At 39.6% G+C, this 13,848-nt stretch overlaps 1 long non-coding RNA gene across 1 annotated transcript; it reads right to left on the bottom strand.

Moving 5' to 3' along the window:
* Positions 1 to 91: 91 nt before the first annotated feature.
* LOC119150141 lies at positions 92 to 13,281 on the bottom strand. Its single transcript, XR_005104953.1, has 4 exons — positions 9,210 to 13,281; positions 4,338 to 4,426; positions 4,114 to 4,220; positions 92 to 3,024 (listed from the first exon to the last, which is right to left on the bottom strand). It is a non-coding gene; the product is annotated as an uncharacterized LOC119150141 (long non-coding RNA).
* Between the last annotated feature and the right edge of the window lie 567 nt (positions 13,282 to 13,848).

Below are 13,848 nucleotides of genomic sequence, written 5' to 3'. Positions count from 1 at the left end.
ATTGCTTGAATTTCCACAGTAAAAAAATTATTTTCCTAAGTTGGAAATTTTATTTTTTGATAGTTCTGAGATAAAAGCTTTGATTGTTTTGCCAGTGTGATGTGTTCCATAACAATAATCCTGTGATTAGTTAGTATTTAAGGGGTATATCAATACTGCGAAGAGTTTATCAATTTGTCCTTTCACTTTGGCTTGTTGCCTAATTAGGAACATGACTTTGATCACCTTCCACTTCAGCAAGCTTTGGTGCTTCTGTTATGTAAACACATGTGGAAATGGCTGTACGTATCACAATGATTATTAAATCATTAATGTCTGCAAACTCCAGAAATGTTTGTGTCATGATATTCATTTTAATTGCTAACCAGACAGTGTTAATTAGGGGAAATCCATGATAGTGTAATTGGTCTGTAAGTCCTTCTTTCACAGTGGTGAAAGTCCCTTAGGAATGTCACTGAGGAATTCTCAAGAGAAATTGCTCCTAATTGGTGACGCATAAAACTGAATGGAAAGAGATATGATAAATTAATGATAAAATCATTCAGAACATTAGTCATGTTTTAAAATTATTTATATGTCTGCCTCCCATTCTGCGTATTCATCTATTCTTTCATATTGCTCTCCAAAAAGTGAATGGTATTTCTAATTGTGGAGAAGGAAAGAGTTCATTTGTAGCTCTGTCTCATGTTTCAGGTTGTTGCCAGCATTTTCAGATTTATTCACTTTTTATTGGTTGATAGATCAGTAATCGGATGAGGGATGTGTGTTTACAAACAGGTCTGCCAAAAAAACACCCCCAAAAAAGACAGTGAAAGAAGAGAGGAGAAATGTTGATGTATTTCATAATTCTGTTGTGTGCTTGTATCTCTTAGAAGAGTGAATCTTTATCAAAAAGAGACTGGAAAGATTTGTCATTGTGAACTGTGCTCTTATTGATTTTGAAAGCTAGGTTCAAATCCGTACAAGCATTTGGTGATATAATGCACTTTCCCTCCAGCACTGCTAATATTGAAGCATTGAAAGAACAGTGAAAGCCTACACTGAAATCTAAATACTGAAGCATGTTGAGCCTATATTTTAAAATACTATGTTTATAATCAGGAATCCAAAGCAAAATTCTCAAAATTTGGCATTACCAACTACAGGAGACACATTGTCAAGAAGGGATGGGCTCCTATCCGGCATTTCTGCAGAACTGAGCTGTCAGACATGTCTGAAGTTAGCCTTTCTGAATCACATTCATTAAAAATCCCCGTTCACTTTTGAAAAGTTTGGTTCTACACTCACATTTAACCAACAAAATGTGAGCTCTTTTTTTTCTTCTTTCAGAATTAGAGAACTTTCACAACTGTTAATGCCTTTAATTAGGACTGTGGTTGAGTAATTAAGTTGCCCAACTATAGATCAAGATATCTAGCAGTATTTTGAAAATGTTGACTTTGTTTTAACTTGTGCTTGTTGTCTTTACTGTAGCTGCCTGTCATTTTTTTACATATCTTAGAATGTAAGCTGCTTTTGCCGCGAATATATTATTGGTTTGTGTTTGTGCTGTATCAAGCAGCGTGGGCACTTAGGGACGTGGGGTTTGAAGGCATTCCTGTGCTGGTGCAGGGAGCACCATCCTACAGCTTTGACTGGGATCTGAGCTGTGTGCGTGCATTTCCCACAGCACAAAGCCTGGTACAAAGTAGGCGGCTTCCTGGTAGATTCACAAAAATACTGGAAGTCATCCCAGTTACGTGTTTTGCCCTTCGCAGTTTTTAATCCTTGTCAATTTAGCCATTTTTTCTTCCACAGAAAGCATGTGGATTTTCTAAAGCAAATAAAATTAAAATACTGATCCATTTAGTCCAGTATCTTATCTTCAGAAGTAACCAGTTCAAGAGACTTCAGAGAAAGGATTAAATGTATGCCAAAGAGAAAAGAGCCCTTAGGTCTGAAGAGCTGAGGAAAGGAGCTGAAAAGCTATCAGAAGGTCACCGGTTAATTTTTATTAGACAATATTAAGAGATATTAGAGTCTTTTTAATAACCTATTATTGTTACAGCACTTTATTTTAATAATAAAATAACCATTATTCCCTCTTTACCAATCCTCTCATGACATAATATCACATATCTCTCACCAAACTGTTTTTTCCATCCCTTTGATCAGCAATTCCCTTTTAAACTATCTCCTCTCAGCTCCTTCTTTGATCACCTTTGACAGACTGCTAGAGTATGGAGGACTAGTGTATTTAGAAAAGCAAGGAAAATCTCAGGATACAAAACACAGTTATATGAAATACGATGTAGACGTGTCTCCAAAGCAGAAAGTCAGAATAAAAGATATATGTGCTAGTGCAAGGAAATAGCAGAAGCAAGAAAAATTGGTTGGTGTCTCTCTGGTGCTCAGTTCATACTATGCCTTGGGGTTTCAGCAAACAGCATCTGCATGAACCTTGATGGCTACAAATCAATAATATAGATCTCATCTGCAAACAGATGCAATCTCTGCCCCTTTATGGGAGGAGCAGCTAATACCTCAGGCAAATACAGGGCATGAGTTTCAGGTATGCCTAGTGTATGCCCTGGGGAGCGTTGTGTAACCTTGCGAGCAGCCTTTTTTTCATAATAAGCACAATGACAAATCCAAGGGTCAGATATGAGGGGGCAAGACTGCTGGGGCTGGACAAATTTGGGAGCAAAGTGTAAAATAATTAGTTCTTAAATGGTTTATGAAACGCATGTAAGCAAGACTTTTAGAAGAGTATTGTTTCTTAGGAAGGACAGCTGGGTATGTGACACCCTTGAACTACCAACAGGTCATAGGCTTTTTTAAAAAGTATTTTATGGATTTCTATTTTGTAGCCACTTTTATTTCAGCCTGATGTTGCCTGCAATTCCGTCTCCTTTTTTTGGTTTGTCTTTTCCCTGTTTTTCCTTTATAGTTCTCTTTCAGAGATAACAAATTTTCCCTTTAGCATCAGCATGTGATTTCTCCATTTTGATGGCATTGTAATTTCTTTTTGCTTCAGTTTTCCATCTGGAAAATAAAGATAGCATTGCATAATAATCTGAGAGGATGTTACAAGGGTTCCTGGATGATTTAAGATGTGATGTTTCATGACAGACTTAGCTTTCATAAAAGTAGGCATAAAGCGATATCTAGAGATAGGACTTGTACCTCTAGAAAAAATGATAGCTAAAAGCGAAATTGCCTTTACTTCCCTCTCTGCTTCAAACTGTATAATGTTAAATACAAAATGTTTTTTCACAGCACATGTAAATCACAAGTTTTTGAGGGTAGCACAACTGTGAAAACTACGAAAAGACTCAAACTGTTGTTCCAAAGTATCTGAACACTTAGTTACACATTAACAGCTACAGTAGTTGTACATTCACATATTAAGATATCATCCAATTTTAGAGTTAAAATGAAAGCTTCCTTTTCAGTGCATTACCACTGAAATAAGCGTGTACATTTTTTCCAGAAGAAGTAATGAATCTTTATATAGCACTCTAATGGCCTATAGCGTATTTGGCTGACTGGAATGGTAACAAATATTAAACTTTAGCACACTTCAGAAAGTGTGTGTATATATTGAAATTCTAAGATTAAGAGGGTACAGTGCCTACACTCAGTAGTGCTAGTACAGAATATTTTGAATTAATGGTATAATGAGAGCCCTCTAAAACTCATCACAGCAGTTCTGGCCCTTACCTATAACAAAAAAAATGGTTGTTACACATTGAATGCACTTCCAAACTATTCCTTCCTCCTTACAGTTCAGCTGAACAAGTAATGATTAATTACACTCAACTTTTCCATGATTCACCCCCCCCAAAAAAAACCCAACCCAAAAAACAACTGAAAATGAGCCTATTTCTGTGCGTGCCAGATGCTCTAGGCATACTGCTTCTTCTGCTATGTATATGATGTTTTGTTTTGACCTGTGGTTGTTCTTCCTGGCAAGAATACATTGATTTTCACAGATTTATAATTTTGTTGGAAAGCTGAATATTATTTTTTTTTTGGGGGGGGGGGGGGGGGAGGGATTTTTTCACTACTTTTGTGAAAAACTCAGGTTTCATTGTGAAATATTTTTGTTGGAAATTTTTTGACTAGACTTACCGTTTAGATATTTAGATTTATGTACACTGATGACTCACACGTCCTTCCCCCACTGATTTTCAACACCTTTGCTATTGTTTTCATGAGCTGCTCTTTCCTCTTTCATTCTGAAAAAATACAAAAGCAGTTGTAATCAATCCTTGACTTGCTTTTCTTTGCCTTTCCAGCATGTGCTCTAATTTTTTGGCTTAAGACACAGCTTTTTTTCTGAAATAGGAGCACACCTCTTGATTTTCCAGGTTTGTCTTCTGTGTTGCTCTCCATCAAGGGGATATACCAAATGTCACCACGGCTCAGTTAGCACCACTTTAACCTGCAGGTTGAAAGTTTAAAATAACTTAAGAAAAGAGACTGAATGGAGCAGACAATGGAGAACTTGTTCTAGACAGCCACACTGCACGGAAGTTAATTAATATGCCAAATGTTAAGTTTATCTTTAACTTACTTGCCTTATTTAAAGAAGCAAGCACACATTTTATACTTTCTCTCAATGTTAGGGTACCACTGTGAAGCCACATTTCCCAGCCTGGGGGCACCTGATGTCCTTAGCCAGCCACACTGGGACTTCCTGCCAATGACCATGTTGGCTCTGCATTTCTTCCAGGGAACTTCAGTTTTGACAAATTTGGGGTTCAGCAAACTGAAGCTTCCTCCAGCCACACCTGGGCGGGGATTTTCAGAAACACTGGCTGAAATGTTTTTTCTCAATGAAGGATGGAAAAAAAATGACAGCCCCTCCTTAAAAAGACCAGTAGACTTTATGGCTTCAGACGGACACTGCATTCACAATGTTATGTTATGAACATCAGTTAAGGGTGGGATTGCTCTTGTCTAAGTTTAACTGGCCAAAGGTTAGTAGTCTAGCCTAAACTAGTCATCTAGTCCCCCTCTGTAATCAGTAGTGAAATACAGGCATCTCCAGAGGTGATTCATTCGTTGTACCCACATCTATCTAAAGATGGGATGACTCACCGACTGCAGAGGGACCTGTTCAGGGGTTAAAATTAGGTGAGCTGTATCATGCTGCTGGATACTGTTTGTGTTAGCCTGCCCCCATAGCAAAGCTACCTACAGGCTAGGCTGCATCACCTCTCATTTGGAGCAGGGTAGGAGCACGCACCTGGACAGTCACAGCAGCTCACAGGACAAGTGCTGGCAGGTTCGGCTGCCATAGCTGAGTCATGTGGCTGAACCCTTAGTACCAGCAGCTGTTTGTAAAACTGGCTCTGAGATACCTCTGATAAAGAGAATTATGACTCAGGCAGGTTGTGAGTGCTTTTGAAATGTTACACCATTTCAAACGGCTCAAGCTATTACCAAATATCTTGGCACCCCCTCTTCTTGACTGCAGTGTACATGGCTCTTTCTAGCTGCAATTACTACCAATACTTAATTGATTACTTCATTAAGCACAATGAGAATCTTTGAGCCTGAAAAGCAAAGCATTGTGTATGTCAGCATCTAGTCCCTACGACTTCATTAAAATCATTCTCACATCAGCTTTGTTTTGCCTTTGAAGCTCATCAGACTCGCACAGAACAGCAGACCCATCCCAACTATAAGGAACCTAAATAGTCTACACGATCTTTCACTTTATTTCTGATGATTTTTTCTTGCACCCTCCACACAACTGAAAACTCCATCATCATAGCTACATCTTCTTTCCACAGTCTGGGAGCTTTTCCAGTTCACCTCATTCCTTGTGTGTTTAATTTTTTGAGAATCCTCCTTGAACTGATTTCATTTTCACCTCCTTGTTTAGCTACTTTGCTCTTAGTTCTGATGGATTTGTTGCTATCCAGCACACCTCTTCCTTTGGAATGCATCCATTTACGTGTGAATATTTTGATGTTTCCATTGCACCATCCCATTTTATTTCATTCAGAACCGCCTGTGTTTACTTCCTGCTCTGATGGAATTTGTTGTCTTTGCTTTATGTTTCATCCTTGGTCACAGTGGCAAAGGTGTAATCCTGACTGTGCAGACACCATCGGCTTGTCTCCAGCTCTGTCTTTGAGGTTAGTCACAACAAAGAGGAGCTCCACGGGAGGCTGTGCAGGCTGCAGGAAATTGCTATCACAGGGTTCTTAGTAATGGGAGTATTTATACTGGGCAATGTTTATGTTTTGCAGTCATTTTGCAGACCTTATAATGCTACCTACTATACACCTACCACCAAACACAGCACGTACCCGTGGCCAGACACACCACAAACTGTAAACTCCTTGCAGCACTTCTGCCTCCTCCACCGAACCGTGAACTTGGATGAAGGCCAGGCTTGAAGCAAAATGTAAAGTGGAAAACTGGTGTCCTTCTGTTTCTTGCCCAGATTCAATAACTGAACAGTCCTAAATGTTCAGACATTTTTGATCTTGATCATAACTTTGTTTATAGAACTATGAAAAGGTTTTCTTTGAAAAGAAATATACCTAGATATACCTTGAAAAGATATATACATGGAAGAAAGTTGAGAAAAATCAATAGAGAACAAGTACAGGAATCTGGTAAGTGTTTGTTTTAGTTTAAGAATGAGCTAAATCATTTTAAGCTGGACTCAATCTGGTAATATATATTTGCAATCTATTTAGAAGGGCAAATACAGGATTTTTTGGAATGGCAGAGCATTCACTTAGATGAAAAAAACAGGTCCTCGAACTTACTGGTAGCTATTACTGAGAGGATGAGCTCTAGTGAGCGATTTTAGGGTCCAGGTCAACCACCCTTCTCTCTAGCAGGCCTTCTCTCACAGCAGTTCCCACTCCTTCGTCGCCTCCTGCCACATGGATGGGACAATACCTGAGAGGATGCCCAGTAAGGGGAAGCGCTCAGTCACTGAGGCAGGACTGGAGGTGGTTGGGGTGTTTTATTTTGCACTTCGGCACACTTCAGAGGCTAGATCTGCAGCTGACAGATGGTAACTAGCTCAACGGCAAGGCCATCACATTTGATAGCAGGGTCTCATTCCATGGACACATCTCAGCTAAATGAACGTTTCAGAGTTTCAAATCTTTTCAGCTGGCTTTCTGTTCAGCTAAAAACTGTGGCAAGTTGACTTGAACTGAGCAGAGAGGATTGCTGAAGTACAGTTGTGCACGTGGAGGTTTGCAAAGCTTTTGAATCAATTTTATTTTACAGTTAAAGTAATATAAATAGATTTAAATCCGTACTTGTAATTAAAACAACACAGTTCCCTGTGCCTCCCAACTGCGGGCAGAATCTGAGTTTGACTCTGTAAGGAATCATCCCTTTTGCAATTTCCTGCAGTGTCCCCAGATCTTGCCAGCTCTGCTAAACCATTAGACGTGCTGTAAATGCATTTTTTTTGGTATTTTGAAGAAAGTGTGCTGATAACTTTGGAAGCTTTTTTTCATGTTTGCTTTATTTGAGTGTATGGGTAAGTATTTAGAGTGTGGGATTTACATGTTATGCACATGATGAAAGAAAGACAGAAAATACATCAAATTGTGTAACTCCAGGAATTAAACATTCCCCCAAATTCTTTTTCCTTGTTTCCTTGAATTTTGTAGGACACAATTTTTTATTGCACTATATTCATTCTTTTCCATAAGAAATCTGCCAGATTGTCCTATGTACTGTGGGTTAATCAGCAGTTAGATTTTTACATACTCCAGCATTTGTACAGATGGTTTACATATGAGGACTGTTGCTAATATAGGCCTCTGTCCTCAGGTAGGACAAGATGCTAACATAATACAAAACACACTGATTTATTTTGTAAATACTTGAACACCAGCAGGATTTATTTGTGATAGTTTGAGATCAGGCACGGGTAGCTGTAAATGGAGATTTTAGACAAAGTGGCCATGGAAGAAAGCCATCCTGTTCGATAATGCTTGATAAGACTTTGTATCAGCAGGTAGAGTGGAAGTCCTCTTACCATCCCATCACTTTGTTTTCACAACGGTTTTAGAGCATATAAGATGATCTATGAATGTCATGTGCTCTGGAGGAATGAGATGGTCTTTCTTCCAACAATAGTAGGGTAGTAAAGTTATATGACCGAAATAACTGAAAATTCAAGAAAATTGGACCTGCCAGACTATCAGTCTGTTTTGGAAGGTTACACTGAAGGTCTGCTCTCACAAATTACACAATTTCAGCCTCTTTATAGTAATTGACATCAAGGAATTGAATCCTTTTCTGTAACAGGGAGAAAGAATGGAGACCTGTTCTCACTGCCATCAGAGCAGATGGAGGCAGCTCTGGAGGAGCTCTTAAACCCAGTAGGTGCCTGGAGAGTCACCTCAGCTTCTGTTTTCAGGTGAACGCAATAGACTACATCAACATTTGATATTGGTTGACTTTTGTGTGTGATAAACTGCTTCTTAAATTTACTTTCCTGCAGAAAATACATGTAGAGTGAAGGGTGGTCCTCCAGAAATGAGGGGCGAGCTGCACCTTTCCAACAAGTCCAAGAGATATCTCGCTGTGTTGGGTCCAACACAGAACTGCTTCAGGTGCGTTTCTTTTTTCAGTCCTGTTGCTGCAATGCTTGCCCAATTTAATTTTACTGCCCTGATGCTCTTTTTTATTTGGCCACACTGAAGTTCCTAGAAGGTTTAAGCTATACTTCACCATGAAAAAGTTTGTGATCTGGGTTTGATTTTGCAGTAGTTGTGCTCAGAGCTCTCTGCAGACAAATAAAGTGTCACACCACGGCTCAGAGAATCTTGTAATCTAGAAGACTTAAACCAAGCCAAGGATCATGTCACAAACAAGTATCAAAGAGCAAAACAATGAAAAACTAAATGCTAAATTTTGCAGGAAGAGCTATGTACATTAAAAAGGACTGGAGAGCTGGTCTCTATTCTATTTGCATGTTTAGTTTTTAGTTTCCTTGGGGTAGGGACAGATAGGTGTTAACAGAGGGATGTAAAACCTAACTTCAAACATTATTCTGAAAAAAAAACCTGTACAGGAATGAGGATAGATATAGTAGTGCCTTGTGTAACATGGTGGGCACATGAATGAGTTCATTGGAAATGTAAACACAGAAAGGGACTGTCAGAGAGGGTGTAGGATGAGCAATTCAAATGATTGAATAGCCATGGAAGTGGCTAAGATTTCCTACTCACCATTGAGTAAAATAGTGATGTAAGAAGAGGTTGCGTTGACAAGAAGGAGGAAGAGCAGCATTCCCCTTAGTGTGCTCAGCTGTGCCTGCTTCTTTGTACATGAGTCTAAATCTTGGCTCTGGCTGGTTCAGCACTGTCTTAGGTTCATCATCTCCTGACAAATAATCATGTGGTTTTGTGGGTAACTGTTGATGATTGCTACCCTCTGGTTCTTGCTAGGGCCTATGAAAAAGAACATAAAATTGGTGGTCCTGTGGGGCTGTTGATCATTGAGGTGAACTGTGAAACCCAAACAATCAAAGCCCTTAGATCTTTTTAATCATATTAATTGCTGTGTCAACCCAACTCCCCTACAAATGTGCAAACTAATTCTGCAGGATTCTGGGTTCTTTCAGTAGCTAGACTGATTTCTGGAAATGGATATATGTAGCTGACTTTGATCTGGATATTGTTTTTCTCCGACACTGTTTGCTTTTCTGGTATATTACCAGCTTCATTTGCAAGTGTAAACAATGAAAATCCTCAACACCTTTTGTCATGGCAATCTCCCTGGGCTAAGTTGCTGAGCAAATGAGAAACGAACTTTCTAAACCTATTTTAATTCCAGGGATGGTGCACCTACCTCCTCCTTCTGCAACACTCCATTTAAGTGAATTGATATAGTCCCCTTTAGTTCAGCAGGACAAATCCAGGATAAATACGAGCCAATCAATAAACCTCCCCAAAATTTGGAGGCATCTATCTGCAGGGTAAACCTAGGCCCTGTATTTGCATATTTGTTTGCTGTTGATATAGACTGTTCTTTGTCAAAATCTCTTGGAGCTCCTAAGTACTTTTGCAGTTCTGTGTTCAGAATGCACCAACATCTACAAAACAGGCCTTTTCCAGCTACTATATCTTTGCGGAGTTTCTTTCCAACACCTATTTGTTACCCAGAGATGAATCAAAAGAGCAGCAGTGAATCAGTAAGCTGTGGACTTTAAGAGGTTGCTTACACCAGAGAGTCCAAGAACAGGAGATGCAAATCCTTATTTCTGGAAGAAATCCACTGGACTTCATAAAATGCGGGACAAAGGTGCTATGTGAAAAATTACTTAAGAACAATGTTTTTAAATGCTAAGCTGGGAAGTAGCCCAAGGTTATTAACAGGCTACAATGGCTCCTTCCTCTCTAAGGCAGCAGTAGCAGCAAAGGCTTGCTATGGCAGATTAACCTCCATAGAAAGGGGGATGCACAAATTGCCAGCCCTTTCCAGACTTGCTTTGTGTCTTGCACTGACACCGGTCAACCAGGGCTTGTGTAGGTAAGGCTACATGTCAATGATTATAAAGTTGCTCTTGTGGTTTTTGGAAGAGCCTAATCTGCACAGCAAGTGTCAGTTAGGTCTGCCTCCAGTTGTGTTCAAATGCTGGCCAGTGAAAGACTTGTGTCTGAGCAGGTTAGACCATACCAAAATGTTGGATATACCAACTGGAGTGCATGGGTCTCTGGTAAAAGCTCACTGTATGCAACCATTATTTCTGCTGCTTTCTTCACAAAATCCATGCACGGGGAGTAGCACCATATACTAAATTCTTCCTATGGAATCCAGTTGAACAACAGCTTGTTAAAAAGATTCTGGAGATAATGTTTTTTCCAAGCAGAACTTCAAACTCCCTGCCGCTTTGGACACTGGCTGTGATAAATGTGGTATTGCCTGCAGCACACTGTAGCTTTTGACAGTGAGTAAAACCAAATATAATACTAAAGTCTGGAAAAAAATACTACCCTTCAGAAATAAACTGTCTATCTTTTCAGCCATATTCTGAAATGAAAAATATTAGAATACTGTGGAACAGCCCTAGCCTCACATATTTCAAATTTACTGCTACTGAGAGCTAAGTTGTTATGCCATCTCCTTACAAGATTCCCTGCCTAAGCTCTCAGCCAGGGGTCTGGGTATGGCCCAGGGAAGCACTGCGCTTTCAGATGTTCATAGTCTACTTATCAGCCTCACTCACAGAGAAATTAATTCTCTAATGGGATTCTAATTTTAAAATAATAGTACCCTAATGGGGACAGCAACATAAAAGCATACTTTTTCAAAAAAAACATTAGCTTTCAGAGTGGTAGTTTTATTTGTATGCATTCAATAGAACATAGGTTCTTTCATAGCAAAACATAGCATAAACATAGCAAAAACCATCCATACCAGATCTGACCGGTACTCCATTTCAAAGGTTTCAAAAGTAGACGCAAGAAACAGGAGTCAATGACAGGACAATCTGCTCCCCAGAGAGTTTCTGCTTAATCCCCATCGATGCAATATTTGGCCAGTTTCACAAAACATGAGGGCTTATATACCTTAGAAAAGTAATATACATATTATAGAACAATTTGTATTTCTTACTTATAGATTTCTGTACAGTAATATTTACAATATATTGCAAAGATTACAGTCTCTATCTGATACCTTTACTGCAAATACTTGCTTCCAGGCCATAAATCCCAGACTTTGTACCTTCTGCCTGTTCCACTACAGCCGTGGACGTTGCCCCTTGTCACAGCACTGGAGCAACAGAAACACTTGGGTGCAAGTAGCAGTTAGCACTGCACGCTTGCACCCCATTTGACTATTTTAGTTTACATAGTTGTAGTCAAGCAAAATAATTCAATTTATGACTTGCCTTTGCCCTCAGCCCCAGTTTTGGGTTTCCCAAAAGAGTGGAAACCCAGCTCTGTTGTTAGAACTTCTGTTCATACCGCAAAGGATCGCTTTACCACAGTAAAGCTGAAAAATCCCATTGTTTCCAAAGCATGTCTTTCATAATCAAATAGTAAAAAAAAAAAAAAAATATCTTGAGAGTTTTTTTGGGAAATAGATAGGTGGTGACTAACATCAGCAGGTTTTTCTCACTTTGAGGGACATGACTAAAGACCCAGCAGAAGGAAGGAAAAGCTTTTACATGTAACAGTAACAGGAGCTGAATGAAGCCCAGAGCTCCCAGTCTTTGTAAAAAGCAGCGAATTACCCATTCCCAAGATGTATGGAGGAAGGACTGTCATCTACTGTTGTTCTGGCATACTGGAATAGGTAGGTTATTAGCTTACCCAGAAGGTATTATTAAATAAAGGGAATCTGTGACTTATCAAGGAAAGATCTTAAATAGGTCCACATCATCTCTGAAGTAAATGATACCTGGGAGAGCTTGGGATTTCTATCAGAGTTTGAACAAAGCCAGGGAAATTTTGCCACATAACAGTGTGGAAAGTCACCACAACCCCACTGAACTGTTCATAAAGACAAAAAGGGAGATTAAAAAAATATTCAGAATGGGGCCAGTTCTGATTTCATTAACCTCTGCCATAAAACCTTCATCAATGTTGAGAAAGGCTGATGTTTAGAACTTTCAAGCAAATTAAACCTGTTCCTTCCGAACATTGAAAACTCATGACCAACGCATCTTTCACCTTAACTTTTGAGAGCTGCTTAACTAAAAGAGCAAAAACAAACTGAGTTTGAAAATGAAACAAAAAATTTCCTTCAAACCAAACCAAAATAATTCTCCTGCGGTGAGGCACTGATTTGTAATGCAAAAGATTTTTTCCTGCACTTTGAGCTGTCTACAGTCATATTTTCAAAGAAAAGAAGTCGGTATTTTCAAAGAAAAGTAGTCCTTAGCTCTGACAAATGCATATAAATATTTCTGTGGTACAGCACCTTGCAAAGTGAGCATGAAAAGAACAGATACCTCAGATTATGCTGCTGATTAATAAACCTAGACTGTATCCCTTAAAAACCTTCACCTTAAAAAGCGCATAAATCTTACATTAGCAGCATCTTGGGTTCGAGTTTTCTGAGAATCATCCTTTAATAATAATGTAACAAATACACATGAAAATTTCATTATTTAATGAAAATATACCTATGTACTACCTTCCCTGTAAGTTTGCAGAAGCTCACTCATGCAAGGAGAGGCAAGGAACTACTGGACAGAGCCCAGCGGAGGGCTACGAAGGTGATGTTGGAGCTGGAGCATCTCCCTTATGAGGGAAGGCTGAGCGAGCTGGGCCTGTTTAGCCTGGAGGAGACTGAGAGGGGAGCTTACCAATGTCTACAAATATCTTAAGGGCGAGTGTCAAGAGGATGGGGCCGGGCTCTTTTCAGTGGTGCCCAGTGACAGGACAAGGGGCAATGGGCACAAACTGCAACACAGGGAGTTCCACCTGAATATGAGGAAGAACTTCTTTCCTTTGAGGGTGCCAGAGCCCTGGCACAGGCTGCCCAGAGGGGCTGTGGAGTCTCCTTCTCTGGAGACATTCAAAACCTGCCTGGGCACAATTCTGTGCAACCTGCTGTGGGTGACCCTGCTTTAGCAGGGCGTTGGACTAGATGATCTCCAGAGGTGCCTTCTGACCCTGACCATTCTGTGATTCTGTGAAACTATTTCGTTTTCTGCCAAGTGGAAAGCAGGTTCAACAATTCTTTTATCTGGAATTGTTATCTATCTCAACAACTTCAGACATGTAGAGCTTAGTACATAACACTAGAAAACAAAGACAAATGTCCTACATTCCCAAACCCTTGCTGTAACTGAGAACCATCCAGGGACTGACAGGCACATTTAAAACATACAGAAATGTAACCCAGGTGATCTTG

Source organism: Falco rusticolus, chromosome 6 (genome assembly GCF_015220075.1).
Source record: "Falco rusticolus isolate bFalRus1 chromosome 6, bFalRus1.pri, whole genome shotgun sequence".
NCBI lineage: Eukaryota > Metazoa > Chordata > Aves > Falconiformes > Falconidae > Falco > Falco rusticolus.
Note: the sequence above shows the minus strand (reverse complement) of the source record. Positions and strands in the feature narration are given on the sequence as shown.